This window comes from Pleurodeles waltl, chromosome 6 (assembly GCF_031143425.1).
Source record: "Pleurodeles waltl isolate 20211129_DDA chromosome 6, aPleWal1.hap1.20221129, whole genome shotgun sequence".
Lineage (NCBI taxonomy): Eukaryota > Metazoa > Chordata > Amphibia > Caudata > Salamandridae > Pleurodeles > Pleurodeles waltl.
The window spans coordinates 1,242,718,938-1,242,734,249 of NC_090445.1; positions in this window are offsets into that span (position 1 = coordinate 1,242,718,938).

Below are 15,312 nucleotides of genomic sequence, written 5' to 3' on the forward strand. Positions count from 1 at the left end.
ACAGTTGTTGCCACTCTGTAAGATGTCCAGCAATTCGACCACTTTGCCAGTTTCTTCACCCCATTTTTCTCTTTTCTGCTTCTGATCTTGATCTCTTCTCATGCTATGTTCGGTGGCACGAACACTAAAGTCCTAAGCTCTATTTCTTCTTCTGGATTTCGCATCTTCTGGGTATGTGATGCATGAACTCAGTTAGAAATTCCAGCACATTTTACTGCAGTGTTCGTGGTCTGAATTATTTGAAAGGGGCCTTCACAATGTGGCTCTAAACAGGACTTTCTCACATGCTTCTTAACATAAATCCAATCTCCAGGATTTAGATTGTGCCACTGTTCTTGGCTTGGGTTCTCGATTACAACTTCAACCTGTCAAGACATAGAATGTACCACATCAGCCAGGTTTTTGCAGTAGTTGAGTACCATGCTATCTGTAATATTCACAAGCACATTTGCTGGGAATGCAGGCAACCTCATGGCTCTCACCATCATCACTTCATGGGGAGACAAACTAGTTCTCTGATCTCATGTGTTTTGCAGCCTCATTTCGACTAAGGATAAAGCATCTGGACATTTTAATGATGTTGATGCACAGACTTTGGCCAATCTAGATTTAATAGTACTATACATTTGCTCCACTATTCCGGAAGCTTCTGGTTGGTGTAGGAGGCTGGACTGGCTTGTAGTGAGTACCAAGGGGTACTTGCACCTTGCACCAGGCCCAGTTATCCCTTATTAGTGTATAGGGTGTCTAGCAGCTTAGGTTGATAGATAATGGTAGCTTAGCAGAGCAGCTTAGGCTGAACTAGGAGACGTGTGAAGCTACTACAGTACCACTTAGTGTCATATGCACAATATCATAAGAAAACACAATACACAGTTACACTAAAAATAAAGGTACTTTATTTTTATGACAATATGCCAAAGTATCTTAGAGTGTACCCTCAGTGAGAGGATAGGAAATATACACAAGATATATATACACAATACCAAAAATATGCAGTATAGTCTTAGAAAACAGTGCAAACAATGTATAGTTACAATAGGATGCAATGGGGACACATAGGGATAGGGGCAACACAAACCATATACTCCAAAAGTGGAATGCGAACCACGAATGGACCCCCAACCTATGTGACCTTGTAGAGGGTCGCTGGGACTATTAGAAAATAGTGAGAGTTAGAAAAATAACCCTCCCCAAGACCCTGAAAAGTGAGTGCAAAGTGCACTAAAGTTCCCCTAAGGACAAAGAAGTCGTGTTAGAGGAATAATGCAGGAAAGACACAAACCAACAATGCAACAACGATGGATTTCCAATCTTGGGTACCTGTGGAACAAGGGGACCAAGTCCAAAAGTCACAAGCAAGTCGGAGATGGGCAGATGCCCAGGAAATGCCAGCTGCGGGTGCAAAGAAGCTTCTACTGGACAGAAGAAGCTGAGGTTTCTGCAGGAACGAAAAGGGCTAGAGACTTCCCCTTTGGTGGACAGATCCCTCTTGCCTTGGAGAGTCGTGCAGAAGTGTTTTCCCACCGAAAGACCGCCAACAAGCCTTGCTAGCTGCAAATCGTGCAGTAAACATTTTTGGATGCTGCTGTGGCCCAGGAAGGACCAAGATGTCGCAAATTGCGTCAGGAGAGAGAGGGGACGTCGAGCAAGACAAGGAGCCCTCTCAGCAGCAGGTAGCTCCCAGAGAAGTGCCAGAAACAGGCACTACAAGGATGCGTGAAACAGTGCTCACCCGAAGTCGCACAAAGAAGTTCCACGTCGCCGGAGAACAACTTAGGAGGTTGTTCAATGCAGGTTAGAGTGCCGTGGACCCAGGCTGGACTGTGCACAAAGGATTTCCACCGGAAGTGCACGGAGGCCGGAGTAGCTGAAAAAGTTGCGGTTCTCAGCAATGCAGTCTGGCGTGGGGAGGCAAGGACTTACCTCCACCAAACTTGGACTGAAGAGTCACTGGACTGTGGGAGTCACTTGGACAGAGTTGCTGGATTCGAGGGACCTCGCTCGTCGTGCTGAGAGGAGACCCAAGGGACCGGTAATGCAGCTTTTTGGTGCCTGCGGTTGCAGGGGGAAGATTCCGTCGACCCACGGGAGATTTCTTTGGAGCTTCTAGTGCAGAGAGGAGGCAGACTACCCCCACATCATGCACCACCAGGAAAACAGTCGAGAAGGCGGCAGGATCAGCGTTACAGAGTTGCAGTAGTCGTCTTTGCTACTATGTTGCAGTTTTGCAGGCTTCCAGCGCGGTCAGCAGTCGATTCCTTGGCAGAAGGTGAAGAGAGAGATGCAGAGGAACTCGGATGAGCTCTTGCATTCGTTATCTAAAGTTTCCCCAGAGACAGAGACCCTAAATAGCCAGAAAAGAGGGTTTGGCTACCTAGGAGAGAGGATAGGCTAGCAACACCTGAAGGAGCCTATCACAAGGAGTCTCTGACGTCACCTGGTGGCACTGGCCACTCAGAGCAGTCCAGTGTGCCAGCAGCACCTCTGTTTCCAAGATGGCAGAGGTCTGGAGCACACTGGAGGAGCTCTGGACACCTCCCAGGGGAGGTGCAGGTCAGGGGAGTGGTCACTCCCCTTTTCTTTGTCCAGTTTCGCCCAACAAGAGCAGGGCTAAGGGGTCCCCTGAACCGGTGTAGACTGGCTTATGCAGAATTGGGCACATCTGTGCCAAAGAAAGCATTTCCAGAGGGTGGGGGAGGCTACTCCTCCCCTGCCTTCACACCATTTTCCAAAGGGAGAGGGTGTAACACCCTCTCTCAGAGGAAGTTCTGTGTTCTGCCATCCTGGGCCAGGCCTGGCTGGACCCCAGGAGGGCAGATGCCTGTCTGAGGGGTTGGCAGCAGCAGCAGCTGCAGTGAAACCCCAGGAAAGGCAGTTTGGCAGTACCAGGGTCTGTGCTACAGACCACTGGGATCATGGGATTGTGCCAACTATGCCAGGATGGTATAGAGGGGGCAATTCCATGATCATAGACATGTTACATGGCCATATTCGGAGTTACCATTGTGAAGCTACATATAGGTAGTGACCTATATGTAGTGCACGCGTGTAATGGGGTCCTCGCACTCACAAAGTCTGGGGAATTGGCCCTGAACAATGTGGGGGTACCTTGGCTAGTGCCAGGGTGCCCTCACACTAAGTAACTTTGCACCTAACCTTTACCAGGTAAAGGTTAGACATATAGGTGACTTATAAGTTACTTAAGTGCAGTGTAAAATGGCTGTGAAATAACGTGGACGTTATTTCACTCAGGCTGCAATGGAAGGCCTGTGTAAGAATTGTCAGAGCTCCCTATGGGTGGCAAAAGAAATGCTGCAGCCCATAGGGATCTCCTGGAACCCCAATACCCTGGGTACCTCAGTACCATATACTAGGGAATTATAAGGGTGTTCCAGTAAGCCAATGTAAATTGGTAAAATTGGTCACTAGCCTGTTAGTGACAATTTGTAAAGAGAGAGCATAACCACTGAGGTTCTGGTTAGCAGAGCCTCAGTGAGACAGTTAGGCATCACAGAGGGAACACATACCTATAGGTCACAACCTTATGACCACTGGGGTCCTGACTAGCAGGGTCCCAGTGACACATAACAAACATACTGAAAACATAGGGTTTTCACTATGAGCACTGGGCCCTGGCAAGCAGGATACCAGTGAGACAGTGAAAACACCCTGACATACACTCACAAACAGGCCCAAAGTGGGGGTAACAAGGCTAGAAAGAGGCTACTTTCTCACAGTTGGTAGCTGCAATGTAGTTACTGATTGATTCTCATGCAGCACCTATTTTTATAATCTCACTTTTAAATTGAGTGTCTCGATCTGATTCCAGAGAGACATGCATAGCGTACCTTGGTATCAGTTCTCTTAGTATTAACTATGAGATTGTTATTACTTATTCGATATGCCTCCACCCACCGGGAAAAGATGCAGACAATCACCAAGATGTACATTAGCCCATTGCAAGGGGGCATTTAAATTAAATCCATCTGCATCCTGTTTAAGGGTCTTCCTGATCAGCCTACATGACTCAATGTCACGTGTTCTTTTTCCAGCATTTGTTGGCTGATTTTCAACACGTCTGTAGCAAACCTCTTCTGCCTGTGTCCTAAATCTTGGGTTGTACCAATACTGTTTGAATGTTCGAATCATGGCATTTCTTCCCAAATGTGCCTGTCTATGCAGATGTAGTGTCATTGGGATAAGTAGGCTGTCTGATAATATTGGTTGTCCTTTCAATTAAACCCAAACGTTTTTGTCATCAATCCCACATCCTACCTTAATTCAATCTTGTTTTTCCTCGATTTGTGCATTTTCTAGCATGCATCTCAACTCATACCAGTGGTCTGCAGTTTTCAGAATCATTGCAAGAAGCCTCCCCTGCTGACTTCCCGTCATGTATAATTCATTGCAAGTGCATGACATAGTCACACAGTAATGTGCCACTTCATCAGCATACCTGTTGCTTATTGTGACATAGCTAGTCACTCCTATGCACCACATATTTTACAACAGATATTTCTATGGGTTCTTCTAAAGTCTCCACTAGATTTTTCACCTGTTGCCCATTTCTCACAGATGTTCCAGCAGAGGTCATGAAACCTGGCTGTGCCAAAATTGCCTATAGTCATGGAAAACATTAAACCCATAATGACTGTCAGTAAAAATTGTCACTCTTACTTAATTTTCCCTCTAATTATTCTTCCTGATGTGCGGCAATAGAATGTTTGTGTTCACACTTTTCTTGCTTGTGTGCACAACCAAGTGATGAGTTGTGCCGCTAGGCTAATCGGCCCGCCACCACCTAAAGTTAGATAATAAGTATGACAATTCCAATGGGTTTGGTTTTAAAATTAAAGTTACACCTTAGTCACTGATTGGTTTAGGTACTGAATAAGCCATCATACATGCACCCTGTCACCCATCCTTGCACTTGTGCACTCATTAACTTATTAATTCTTGCATTCATCCACTTTCACAACCACAGTACAATGTTTATACAAGATCAGCCACACATGTAAGATAAATGAAAAGAAAAAAAGTAGAAAAAAGAAAACATGCTATTGTTTAAGATGTATGCTTGCAATAACACAATTAAGCAAAGAAAACGGTAGACGTCTTGCTTACTATAGTGGTGTATAGTTCCAGCTGACTCGGTTAGAACCATGCTGGACATCTTGCAATACTAAAAACAATGATACAGTATGAGTAATATCATTCCATGATGGTCAGCTAATTTAGATGTAGCTGCTGTGTAGGTTTCAGTAGTCTGCAGATAAAGTGAGTTTCAAGCAAGTAGTTAGTTAGCACTGTGTTTTGAGCTGTAGCATGCTTTAAAAATGAAATTAAAAAGAGGCAAAGGAAAGAAATTAAAAGGCACCAACAGGTAAAAAATGGAAAACTAAAAGACTTACCTACCAGCTTTTGCACTGAAGCGCACTCATTTTCAGATGGATGAGCACATGTGATCAGACAAATGCCATCTCTTACAGGGCAAGAGAGCCAATGACTGCAGTGAGCTTACCTAACGCTCATGTTTTAAGCTGTCATGGATGGAAGGAGAGTGTAAATCTCACTAGTACAGACCAGTTTGAGAAAAGGGCTGGCCAAATGCCCCTTAATGTTTTTTGACCTACATTTATAGGTACTTTAAAAAAAATGATTATTCTTTACAAGAGCCTGGCAGACAATATGACTTGTCAGGCTTTATGAAGAGATCCTAGCAGGAAGTATTACAGTTCAAATCTTGAAGCCTTAACAATTATTAAAAAGATGAATCAGTACCAAATTCCATACCTAAACATTGGAATCTGGGAAATTCCAAGTAGTAAAATACATCTGCAAGTTTTAACAGGGTGCAATAACAATCCATGTGTAAAGGCCTATTGGCATTAACAGGTGTTTCATGATAAAAAAAATCATGTCTACTGTCTTTGTCAGACCTTTTCATATATGAGACAGATCAGACCTATGACCCCTGAATAACTCTTCCCAATAAACTGATCAGGTCCCTAGCATTTGTCATTGGCTTGTCACCATAATCAAGTCAGACCAACTATATTGAGTATAAGCTTTCCTACAGGGCAACCGTCAGGTATACTGTAGTAAAATTACAAATATGTACAAAATTATAGTTGTCTATGAAAATGCCTAATTTGCATTTTGTGTAATTATGCATTAATCCCGCACACTTTTTCCCACATTTTGAGTAGGTATGTGAATTTTATACACCCCTAAGTTTTATTGCATTATGTTTAGTTTGAGATGTTTTTGTATTCCATTTTTAGGGTAGCTACGGAGTTTTCTGCAGAATGTTTTAACCAATTGTTCCCAATCCAAAGATGGTGTCAAATAATGACAAAAGGGGTGATAGTTCAAGACAATTATATGATATTCTTCTTTGAAGAATATGCTTCGCCTTATTTTGTTGTGGAGGTTGATGCAGTCTGGCTAAGAGATTCACTTTGTTACACTGCTTACACACCCTTCTGTTGAATATGTTATTTTCACTTACTGATTTTATGAATCACTTAAACACTTCTGCTCTAACAGACACACCTTTTCATACTCTCACTTGCTCACCGACAAGCTCATTTTCTCAGTCACCTCTTTCAGATACCTAGTCCCTGGGCATGTAAAGTTAAGGTACACTCTGTTACTATCATTCAAAGCACCTGCTGTAGGACAGTTTAATCATCAACACACACACACACAATGACTGCTGTGCCTCCTCAAATAAGAAACTCTGAAAACTTGTGTGTCTGAGATTATTGTGACGCAAGGGAGAATGGAGAAACTCACTTACAGGTAACATGTAATGCTAGTCTGTATCCCCACAAAACTGGTGCACAATGAACTCACACCTTACCCTCCTCCAGTCCAAAATGAAAACATAAACCCACAGCCCAGGCAGGCACTACAAAAAAATAAAGAGTGGGTGATGAAAATGCCGTGTTTTTCCTTGTTGTACAAGGGTGAGCAGAGGGATATGGTAGACTGGCCTGAGGCTGCTGGGAAAGCTTTGGTGGTTTCCTGCTTCTTCAGGACTAGCCGTCATTAGCATTTGTAAAGATAAACACGCTATCTTTAAAAATGCATTTAGTAAGTGTACATTCACCATCAGCGGCACTTTAAAGGATCAAATTAAGTATTTAATTGAATACTTTGTAGTGCGGGCTGATTGCAGGTTTGTGTGCGGAAAGAAACCTATGTTTGTGTGTAAACCTGCTCAAATGCACACTTTAGACAGAACTATGGGCCCCATGTATGAACTTTAGGTTTTGCAACTCGCAAATTGCGAGTCGCAAAACTTGATATACAACAGTGTCAATGACACTGTTTGAGATTCCCAATGGGGTCGCAAATGACCTACCTCTTGAATATTCATGAGGTAGGCCGCAATTTGTGACCCCATTGGGAATGGCCGCGATCACAGGGATGGTGGCATGCTGGAGACAGCAGACCACCATGTCTGTGACTGCTTTTAAATAAGGCAGTTCTTTTTTTTTTTTTTTAAATGCAGCCTGTTTTCCTGAAACGAAAATGAAATGCATTTCAAAATCAAAAAATGAAAAGTTTTCTTTTCATTTTTTCAGAACAGGCACCCGAGGACCTCTTCCCGTTTGCGAATGGGTTTGTATTGTGACTGAAACTGGTGCTAACTGCGACTGTTTTGCGACCGCATTCGCATCACATAAAATCATACATGGGGCTGCGACTCGCAATTAGGAAGGGAACACTCCTTCCTAATTGTGACTCGCAAACCCTTTTTGTGATTCGGTAAATAGATTATAGAATCGCAAAAATGGGTCTGTACATCCCAAATAGCATTTTCCACGTTGCAAACGGTCAATTCGCCGTTTGCGACATGGAAAATGCTTTGCACATCTGGCCCTATGTTCTTACTCCATTGGTTCATTTGCAGGGTCTAGTAAGAGCAAACAGTTCTGCAACTTGAGATGATGTAATTCCTTGCAGCCATGACACTATTTCTTGAATAGTGCTAACCACATATGCTGCTCTCAAGCCTACCCCGTTTGTTCTCAAACATGACCCATCCACAAAAAAGCACATAATCTGGATTGATTAAGGGCTCGTCTTTTATATCTGGTCTGGGTTTGGCACACAAATCCATAACATCAAGGCAATTATGTTCATAGTAATCAGACTAATTGTCCTCAAGTATTGGCAATAGAGTGCTAAGATTTAAAACATGACATCTCTTTAGCACCACATTGTTTCCAGGCAATATTTGTTGCTCATATTTGGTGAGTCTCAAATTTGTGAGGTGCTGATTTTTAGTTTTGGTTAGTAACACCTCAACCAAATGTGGGACCATAACAGTCAAAGGAAATCCCATTAAGATATTTTCACACATCTAAAGAATGGCACTCACTGCAGCCACTGCTTTCAAACAACCAAGCAAAGTGGCTGCCACATGATCAAGAGTCACAGAGAAGCATGCAGTTGGTCTTTTGTAACTTCTGTGAATTTGGGTAAGCACTGAGAGAGCGCATCCTTCTCTCTCACTGCAGAACAGAATACATTATTTAGTATAATCTTTCAATCCCAATGCAGATACATAGCAGAGACTTCCTCTCAACTCCAGGAATGTTCTCATGCATTCACGGTCCCACAGAATTGGATCAGTAATTTCTTTAGTAAAGGATTCGCCATCAGGGAAAAAGTAGGTAGCCACTGTCTATAGTATTCAACCATTCCAAGAAACATTCTGACCTCTTTCTATGTTTTCGGAGAGTTCATTTTTTAAATCATATTACTCCTGTCTTTAGACACCGTCCTTATTACTTTTTCAATTAGGTGTCTCAAGTATTGTACTTCCTGCTGACAATATCAAAGTTTCTGTTGTGATACTTTGTGCTCATTTTCAGATAGATGGTTTAGCAATGCTATAGAATCTTTCTGACATTTTTCTTCAATACTTGATGCGTTCAGTAGATGATTAATGTACTGGATCAAAAGTGAATCTCCAGGCAGTTTCAAAGGTTCAAGATTTTTCTTTAAAATCTGATTAAAAAGTGATAGACTTTCAGTATACCCCTGTGGGTCACCACACCACATGATTACCTTCTCTTGGAACACAAAGGAAAATAAGAACTGACTATCTTCATGCAAAGGTATGAAGAAGAAAGCATGGTTCAATCACAGTGAACCTCTCAGCTCTAGAAGGTATCTGATAAAATATGGTGGTTGATTTGGTACCACAGGACAACATGGGATTACGATTTAATTTATTTTTCTCAAAACCTGCACTAGTCTGTATTTTCCAATTGGTTTATATAATCCTGTGATTGGCGAGTTGCATGGCCTCCTGATCAGTTCTTTTAATATTCCTTTCATTAACATTTCATTTATCAGGGATGTAATTCCTGCTAATGTTTCTGGTCACATTGGGTAAGGTGGGTATTCTTGTAAAAATCACATCTGGCTTAACATTTACTTGTACTGGTTCAACTCCTTTAATCCAATGTCTGTTTCCGTAATGCCCCAGACATCTGCTTTCACCTTTTCAATTAATTCTTTGAGCACATTTTTAATACCAGCATTGGAAAAAATTCGGCAGTGTCTCTCAAGCTTGGTCTAATTCCCACAGCTTTGTTATCTGAAAAAAACTCTATCCAGAGTACAACTAAAAGTGCAATTTAACCTGCACAATAAATCCCTTCCCAACAGGTGGATAGGATTTGAATCACAAACTACAGACTGATGTTTGTCTCTGAAAGATCCTATCCTTACTGAAACCTCATCTGAAATTTGATTAGTAACCAGCTCATTTGCAACACCTACTACTTGTATTCTTTTTCCTGAGAGAGGTAGATCTGGTACCTCTGCTGTTCTCACAGTGGAGCAGGTAGCCCCAGTGTCTATTAAAAACACTACTGAGTGGCCACAATTCCATCTAAATATGGTCCACTGTGGTCGGCCACTAAGATTGCACCAAGCATGCAATCTGCCTCCCCTCTCAGACACCGTCATTGCGACATGCCAAAATTAAATTCCTCACTTTCAATAAACATCGAGATTCATTTCAGGTATTCCTAAGCAATTGATTTTGGTTCAATTGGGCTCCATTTACACCAGGATGAATTACAGGTGGTTGTGGCATGGGTATGATTTGATTCTGATTTTGTATAGGGTCTTGCATCTGTCCCATTGGAACATTTGGCATTCAAACCTGATTCATCTCTTTCATTTGATTACCTCGACACAAAGCTTGTGGGGATGAGACAACTGTCATGCCAGCGGCCTCAACCCCATTGTATTATGATGTTTCTACCGGGCTGACAGGAGGAAACGTTGAATTACAATGTTTCTGCCGGTCAGCGTGGCGGAAACAGTGTGATGGCATTGGCCTCGGCTCCCTTAAGAGAGCCAAGGCAAATGCCATCAAAAACCAAGACCTTCAGAATGCGCACTGTTTGCATAGGAGACAGGCTGAATTAAAAGGGTGCTGGCAAGGTGGGGGTCCTGCACTGCCCATGATATGGTCATGGGCAATGCAGGGTAACCCCTGCGGCCCCCAATGCTGGCTGTCTGTCAGCATTTTCATCGCAGATTCACCACCATAGAAAGGCTGGCAGAAAGTGAAGTCGTGAACAGCACGGCGGTGCTGCCCTGGGCACTGCAGTGGCTGACCACAACTTTGACTGCCACCACCTCATCAGGATACGTGATCCCGGAGGTGTTGCGGTCTCCTAGTGGTCCGACTGCCAGGATCATAATCTGCCTGTCCGACCACCAGGAGTGCAGCCGTTTAACCACCACAGTGAGTTTGGTGGTCTGAAGACCGCCAAACTCATAACGAAGCTCTTTTTCTGGCAACAAATCACATTCTGTTGTCTATGGTGACAAATCTCAAGTCACAATCCAAGCACAAAAGTTGTAATAAAGAAACCCATATCTACTGCATTTAAATGTTTCTGTCCTCCATGCTGCTGAAAAGCTTTCATAAATAGTTCTTAAAACTCATGTGCTGTTTCTTTACCCTCTTGCTGCATTATCTTTAACTTTAAATTATTCAGCTCTTTGGAAGAAATTCTCCTATTAAGAACTCAAAATAATATTTATTTGTCACAATAGGGTACGGTGCATTTGTGCCAACTTCCCTTTGAGGCTTTGAGGTTGGCCATTGAACTGCTGTCTTACATTCAGCCCTAAATCAACCCACAAAACGGTTGACAATTTTACAAACCATTCAACAGGAGTATACTATTGCAATCATTTGGGGAAATTGTTAGTAAATGACAAAAGATCCCCTCTGCTCGATGGCACTTGTATATATTTTCCATTTGGCGCTCCTCTCAAGGGATACGCAGTAGTGGTTTCACTCTTTTTGGACAGTCTTTTTTGTTTTCTCTTCATCTTCCTTCGCTAACTTCCTTTTCTTTTCCCTTTTTTGTGCCTACTTCTGCATTTCACTCCATTTGCCTACACACTTCACCAATTCGGTAAGATGTATGTGCAACCCTGGGGTGCTCATGTTTTCAATAGATTTGTCATCTAGCTGCACTCTACAGCTTCTCTGAAGAGGTACATTCAAATCAAATCATTAACATTTATAAAGCGCGCTACTCACCCGTGCGGGTCTCAAGGTGCTAGGGGAAAAAAGGGGGGGTTATCGCTGCTCGAACAGCCAGGTCTTTAGGAGTCTCCGGAAAGCGGAGTGGTCCTGGGTGGTCCTGAGGCTGGTGGGGAGGGAGTTCCAGGTCTTGCCCGCCAGGAAGGAGAAAGATCTCCCACCCGCCGTGGAGCGGCGGATGCGAGGGACAGCAGCGAGTGCGAGGCCAGAGGAGCGGAGGAGGCGGGTGGGGACGTAGAAGCTGAGGCGTCTGTTGAGGTATTCCGGTCCCTTGTCGTGGAGGGCTTTGTGTGCGTGGGTGAGAAGTCGGAAGGTGATCCTTTTGCTGACTGTGAGCCAGTGCAGGTGTCTCAGGTGTGCGGAGATGTGGCTGCTGCGGGGTATGTCGAGGATGAGGCGGGCTGAGGCGTTTTGAATGCGTTGCAGGTGATTTTGGAGTTTGGCTGTGGTCCCGGCGTAGAGGATTTTGCCGTAGTCCAGGCGGCTCATGACGAGGGCGTGGGTCACGGTTTTTCTGGTGTCGGCGGGGATCCAGCGGAAGATCTTGCGGAGCATGCGGAGGGTGAGGAAGCATTCTTTGACATGCCAATATTGCATTTCTTTGCTAATTCAGTTAACTGGTCATGTACCATTGCTGCTCTCCTGATGATTTCTTTACATAAATAGACCAATTATTTTTCATGATATTGTTCAATGTGCTCAAGAAATAAGCACCCGCTTAGAAAAGCATGCACAGCATGGAGAACTAACAAGCTCAATACATCACCATACACAAACAAAGGTGGCAGGGCAACAGCAACAATAGAGGGGAAGCAAGGGATGTGCAAAATGTCACAGGCATGAAGTATAATACATCACTTACATTCCCAAAAGGTGCCCCAGCCAATCTCAGTGGCGAGGAGGTGCCACGACAAAGCAGTCCCCCAACAGAAGATGCCCCCAGTGATGACAGTAACTCTGGACTTTTGTATCTGGATGAACTACCTGGCCCATCGGTGACCACTGGTCAGTCGGCCACACCAGCCCACTCACAGTCCACCACACAGCCCACCCCAGCAGTATCCAATACCACAGCACCCACCCAATGTCCCCACTCCTCTGTCCCCAGGACATGTCAATCAGCAGTGTGCCCACCTGTACAGGGACCCCAGTCCACACCTCACACCCAAGACAATCAGGGACCTGGGGTCAGTGGTAATTGGCATACCGTTCAGGGAACAGGGGCACAGGGGAACAGGGACAATGAGAGGACCACTGTGCACCAGGGGAAGGACAGGCCCAGAGAACCGACTGTCCAGGAGGCACTCACTAATGTCCTGGGGGCTTACCAATAAATCCCAGGACAAGATGGGCCAGATCTTTACCAACAGGCAGGAGAACAATCGGCTGCAGAAGGTGAACCTCTCCGCAATCATTCCCTGTGACCCATACAGAAGCCAGAGACACCTGCCAAGACCAAGACCCCCACCAGGAAATTAGACCCGCCTGAATGTCTCCCTTGTGTCCCACCTTGTCACCTTGTCCACTTTGAACTGCCTTTGCTCCCCTTCTTATGGCCCCATGGACACTGGACCTGTGAGACAAACAGACTGGAACAATACCCTGGACGTTCCTCAAACATCATCCCATTCCATTGCACTTTTCCATCAATAATTTGCACTACAATAAACACCCTTGAACACAACCTAAGTGAAAGTGTTTTATGTGATGAAAATGTGTATATATGGAAACAGTTACATCATGTGCAAATGATCTGAACACTGTGATAGCGCACATTTTATGACCTGTGTCTGTCTGTAGTCATCACATCAGTACACTGTTGTCATTTCACCAACATCTGCAAAATGAGAAGCCATAGGTGACAGTAAGTAGAGGTGCAAAGGAAGTGAATGCCATCATGCTACAACCACACAGAAAACATTAATAATCAGAGAAATGGTCAGTTCCACTGTCTCACCTATGAGTCATTGGAAGTATTGACGTATAACTGATGTTCTGTTGTCCACATCCTCATCTTCTGCCTCCTCCTCCTCACTGTCCTCAGAGTCCACTGCTGCCACAGGGGCATTTCCAGTCTCCTCCTCCTGCACATAAGGCACATGTCGTCTGAAGGCCAGGTTGTGCAACATGCAGCATGCCACTACTATCTGGCAGACCTTCTCAGGTGAGTAGCACAGGGATCAACCTGTCAGATGGAGGCATTTGAACCTGGCCTTTAGGAGGCTGAAGGTCCTTTCAATAACTCTCCTGGTTCACCCATGTGCATCATTATAATGATTCTCAACCCATGTCCTGGCATTCCTCACAGGGGTCTGGAGCCACAATAGGTTTGATCCAGAGTCACCTGAAAGTATTGAGGGACAAACATTAGCCTTACACAATGGTATAGGGTCAACACCAGAAGGCATACACTGACATACATTGGGTGGGGAGTCAGGTTCACCAATTAGCCACACCCTGTTCCTCTGTAGTTGTGCCATCACATTTCGGTGCTGCTATTCCTTAAGCATCATGCACTGACCCAGGATACTTGGCAGTGACGTGGGAGATGTACTGGTCAGCCAGGCACACCATTTACACATTGAATGAGTGGAAACTCTTCCGATTCCTGAACAATTATTCATTCTGGCGAGAGGGACAAATGCAACATGCATCATTCACCCCAATAAAGTTGGGGGTATGTCCCATTGCATAGAATCCAGGATTCACAGTGGCCAAATCTTCCGCCTGGGGGAAAGCAATGTAGCTGCACATGTGTTTCACCAGGGCAGATTGAGAACATTTGCTGTGACATTCCTGCTGCCAAGCCCATTGTCACTTCGAAAGAGCCTGTTACCAGGAAATGGAGCACAGATAGAATCTGCACAAGAGGGGGGATCCTTGTTGGCTGACGGATAGATATCAGATCAGCCTCCAATTGAGTACACAGCTCTGTGATTGTGGTCCTGTTCAGTCTATAGGTGAGTATTATGTGACTGTCTTCCAGGGTAGCCAAGTCCACAAGGGGTCTCTACACAGGGTCTTGATTCCTCCTTCAATTCGTACACAGTGGTAGGTATTTAAGGGATGCAAGAGTGAGTAGGCTGTCAGAATTTGAACAATGGAACCACCACCTCAGTGTACATAGAGCAGTAACATGATAGGACATTGGTAATGCAATGTGTGTGCAAATTATAGAAATGACGCAGTTCTTGATTATCTGAATATTGTCCACCACCATAAAATGACGACCACCTCTCCTGTATGTAAAGGCAGACGGAAGTGAGGTACCTCCCCCGGTGTTGCGCTTCATGGCGGAAGGCGGGCATGCACCGCAGTGCTATTCCTCATTGGATAACATGGGGCTCTATGGAGTACAGGGGCCAATGGGGATCACCGTCGGCAGTGACGGCGTACACCGCTGCGTACGTGAGCGCCATTTTCTGCCTATAACCTCACTTGTCTTGACTTTCCACAGGACAACATCTACACTGTGTGTGCTGTTGTGACCGGTGTCTGGATCCTGCCATGGCTCATGTGACTGGGAAAAAGGGCCCCTGCCTTCACTTCGGAGGAGTTGGAGTGCTTGGTGGATGGGGACCTACCCCAGTATGGGCAGCTGTATGGGCCTCCAGACCAACACGTGAGTACACCTAGGGCACAAGGCATGTTACAAGGTCACATGGAGATGTGTGTGCAAGCATTGTGTTATTTGGAGGGGGGTCGTATGTCTG